Here is a 4,717-nt window from a genome sequence, read left to right on the forward strand (position 1 = left end):
CACCTAAAGTCACGTTTACAGGTAAGCGAGGGTGGTTTCTTAGACATATAACCTGATACAAAAACGACCAAACAAATCTGCAGCGTACATAATTGAAGGCTTCAGTGACTGTAGTATAATAGAGAATGTCCGAAAAGTCTGGAACCATAGGCGATTTTCATCTATTCTTAAGTTCAAATACGTCACTGGTTATGGCGCTGTAGAAGCATGAAAAGGTCGAGTTAATCCTGCTGTTAATCCAAACTTTTTCAAAATACAAGAAAAGCATGGGTAAACACATTCTCTAAAATCTGTTGAAGTGCATATGGTTCCAGACTTTTCGGACACACTATAGAATACCACATCTAGACATGTTGATTAAGTCTGGCTTTTCTATGTTATGGTTTCAACGTGATAAAATGCTTTAACGTTGCATAACACTGTCTTGCGTAAAAGATTAATTAAAGTACGTAATATTTACACCTGCCATTATATGCTAGTATGTTATTTCGAATTATAATTCAATTATCGATCATAAACAAAAATAGCTTTAAAGTGGTTGTAACAATTAACACTTGTGCAAGAGATTAAAGCTTTGACAGGTTACTAAACTGAACGTTCAATTGTGCACTGTTTTTTAACTTGTGATAATGACCGAGACCAGCATTAGTTTCCGAATGCTATAAAAAAGAATTCTGAAAGGTTTACTTGGCGAGATAAGTTTTTGTTATAGTGAAAATTAGTTGAATATCCAATAAATTCACCGTTTAATCTCAATGAAATTGCAGTTTTTCATACTGAAAGTTTTTGTGTTTCATACAAAAGTGGGTATTAAATCTATATTCCATATGAATTTGAAATGTTTCTATAAACAGTCTCTTTCCAATCTAAAAGCGTATAGTGGATTTTTTAAAAAAAACCTGTAAAAATATTTTTGATATATTTTAGTCCAGCTATTTTAATTATAGCTTACAGTCACGAGGACGGTTTTGTGTGTATCATTCTGTGGTGACTTAACGATTGAATAGACCATTTCACGTGCCATGATTTTGGAAAAGTTACAATTTTGAAAAGCGTGCATGTACCATAACATTTTCAAAGTTTTTCGTGAGGCAGCAATTTCCGCTCTTTCCATACGATGCTTAAGTGCACTAATATCGGTATTGGTTTGTCAGACTTATAAATTATATAGATTAATAAACGTAACTGTGCTCGGTGCTTAGGAAAGGAAATTAATAGACACGCGTTAGTGTTTACTTAGCTGTTGAACTGACGTTAAATTAACAAGTCGGCCGTCTGTCGCCAAAAAAAGTACCTTTAAAACTCCAGTGAAAAATTTAGTAAAGACCACGAATGTATATTTAGGAAAAACACTTCTATCTTGCACTAAAGAAACCACCTGCATGGCTCCCACACCTACGTAGTTTTAATTCACTTTTCGCGAATAGAAATGCTTAAGTGGTTACGTTATTATTAAAATCATAAAACACTTGTGCAGATATAATCTGAACTCGAAGAAGGAGCAAAACAATGGAGGGTTATAAACTGACACAAAGAGGATAAAATAACTTAATGTACAAAAAAAAAAAATATTTTTCGAAACCGTAGAACGCACATTATTTTAGAAAGGAAGGTACTCCATCATGTTATGTTGTAGCCTGTAAACTAAGTTTAAGTGTTTGTAATTATACTATTGAATAATATTATTTAGGAAGCTTGAAATATTTGTACGAATTACAATGGAATATTTTCACATTTCTAGAACTTCACCTCCTCTAACTACCACATTCTTATGGTGTAAATTTACATCTGATTTCCAAAAATAAAACTAAGGTAGTGAATGTGATATAAATAGTATCTGCGAACGTAAAGAAAATTTGCCTGAATAACAGGTCAATAGTGTTTTTTCCGGCACTCGAAGTTGTGGTAGCAACTGCTACATTAATTTCTTTTCAGACTTTCACAACAGAGCTAGGAATTCAGTATTCCATGCTCCCCTTATAAACACATTAATTATTTGCAACCATTTTAAATCTTACGTTATTAATTTGTCCATTCAGTCAAAACAAAGGCTTTTTTTTTATAGATACTGTATTTAACACATTTAAATAATTACCCAGAATATTTAGTGTCTACGCACATAAAACACACTTAAAAAATTAAAAATTATTTAATGAACTTAAATTCATGCCCTTCCTTTTTCACAGTTATATTTTATGGACTAACAATTCTTCACAAGTTGGACAGATAGTTGCAGTACTTACTTAAAGATAGGCCTACGTCAAATATCGCAGCCTATACACAATCAAGGAAACAAGGAGAAATGAGGACGATTGTAACATACTTGTGATCCCATAGGACTGAATGTTTAATCTCCACAAAGGTAGGTAGACTTTTAAAGTAAAATGAAACTAAGAATTCTATGCTAGCTGTTTACATATTCTCGGTCGTTGAAACACGCTGTGATTGGGGTGTAATCCATAACTTGGAAAGAGATTTTTATGAGAATACTTCAAATTCGCATCTTTAAAACAGTTTCTAACCTTGTGAAGGAAGATATTCAATGAATTAAACAAAAACAGAATGATCTGCAATATGTGTTATTGCATTTTTATTCGTATTACATGAATAATAAATAATTAAATGTTTGTGAATAGAGGACAGAGGATGGAAAACGTAAGGTAATTCAATATGGATGTTTAACATAGTCTCATATTGTCTTTTAAAACTAACGAAGATATATATATATATACGTAATGAAACGTTAATTTTTTAAAATAGAAGTTATCCTCAACTTTTCTCTGAGATTCTGATATATATCTCTAATCATATGTCCCTATCTCTTTCTATATACTTTAAATGGAGTTAGGTATCGTTTAGGCTTCAGTGTAAAGCACACAAATAGTATAGGAAAACGCTTTTACACGACTGTTCTACATTCTTTGAAATCACGGGGAGGAGCTATAATGTCATAAGATAAATGATCAACAAAGCTGAATTTACTGTATTATAAGAGTTATTATACAGATTAAAACTAGTATGAACTGTTCTTTGTAATTCATTTGCACATAGTTTATGTAATAGTGTATGTATGTGTGTGTGGACATAAAAATATACTTTATTATAAATATTATGATAACCGTACATATTATTATATGACACAATAGTGTGAACTAATAGCTATTGTTAAAGTAATACTTATTTAAATCACTGTTTAATAATTTATAGATATGTAAAGGGAAAATCGGTTTGTTGTTCTGAAAGCTTTATTTTTGGGTTACTTTGGAAAAGAAGTGTGTGAATTTTTTTTATGTGACTCAAGCTTCATACGTTGCAGTTTATCAATACGCGTAACATTGGCCTATTATATAATAAATAATATTATCCACTGATAACATATTCTTAATATTTTTATTCGTATCGCCAGTACTAGAAATTATAGTGAACATAGTAGAGATAAGATTAGTTTCATGTTTTCCGGCAATGACTCTTATCTTCTTCACAATAAATTACTAATGCTTTCTGTTTAGTTAGTTGCTAAAGTAGTACATGACGAAAAAGTACAGAGAAATTATGTGAATGTTCATGACGCGTTTGCTTAGTTAGCATTGGACTAATGTCAGTTTTTTTCTGTTGTTGTTGTTAAAAACGAGTTTATTTGAAGTTTCTTTTACTAGAGCAATATCTAAAAAGGACTTCCGTTGATTTATAACAGAGTAATCGTTTGTAAGTCACGTTCTTTTCTTACTTTTAACCAAGTCATAGTACTTAAGTGTGAAAGATGACTGTGTTAACTTATTTTATGCATTGAAATCCATACATGTTGTTAATAATTGTTGTTAATGAGACTAATTATTAAGCAAACATTCTTCTCAGAAGAGTATTTTTGTATTCCTAAAATAGGTCAACATAAGATTATTTAGCGCTTTTCGTTGTTCAACTGTAAAGAATTGCTTTAGAAGCTGAAAGGAGGAATGGTATATGTGAGAAGTTTATTTCACACTTGTTTAACACATGTTATTCATGGTGTAATCTATTATCTCTTTTGTGCAATTTTTTTCTGTAGAATTTACACTCTTTGCTGTCACAAGTGTTTTTTCCTGTTTTCTGCACTAACTCCAGCGACGTAGAAGCTGAAATAGGTTAAAGAGCACTCCTCCCTCATTCTAAAGTTTTTTCAATTCCTTGTGTTCTGAATATTTTGTTGTTATTTTCATAAGGAATTCTTATGAGCTCACACTGAATAGCAGATGTGTGAACACATAATAAGGGAATATCATTTTAGATGTTTAAACTATTAAGTTGCATGTTTCAAATTCTAGAGTTTATAGTTACCAGTTAAAAGGACTGAGGTGCATTTTCGTAACCCTTAAAATAAAGTTGAAACGTTAGTTGGTGAAATAATATTGTTTAATTTCTTTGGTTCCTCCTGTTTACACATTTGGTAAATGTATACAAAATATAAGACTAAAAATAAAACACAAAATTAAATGAAAAAAAAATTACACAGTGTACACGAGTTCATATCATATCTCATTCAACACAAGAAAATAATTTGTCTTCTTCTAGTCTGATGGAAGTCAAGTATTATCTAATACACAAACAAGCTTGATAGGAAAAAACTTTAACTCAAACCAGCCACGACTCTGGTATTTAGGAAAGTGTTAAGTGCTCAATTCAGATAACCATAGTCTGATAACCTAATAAATACAACGTTATAATGACATTCTGAATAAAT

General features: G+C 31.0%; 1 long non-coding RNA gene across 1 annotated transcript in view; it reads left to right on the forward strand.

Moving 5' to 3' along the window:
• The window catches only part of LOC111088241, a 36,108-nt gene extending 31,774 nt beyond the window's left edge, over positions 1 to 4,334 (forward strand). Inside the window, exons 5-6 of the long non-coding RNA XR_002612832.1 lie at positions 2,187 to 2,362; positions 4,046 to 4,334. This is a non-coding gene — a long non-coding RNA (uncharacterized LOC111088241). The remainder of the gene's footprint in view (positions 1 to 2,186; positions 2,363 to 4,045) is intronic.
• Positions 4,335 to 4,717: the final 383 nt, after the last annotated feature.

The sequence above is a fragment of the Limulus polyphemus genome, unplaced genomic scaffold, assembly GCF_000517525.1.
Source record: "Limulus polyphemus unplaced genomic scaffold, Limulus_polyphemus-2.1.2 Scaffold90, whole genome shotgun sequence".
Classification (NCBI taxonomy): Eukaryota; Metazoa; Arthropoda; class Merostomata; order Xiphosura; family Limulidae; genus Limulus; species Limulus polyphemus.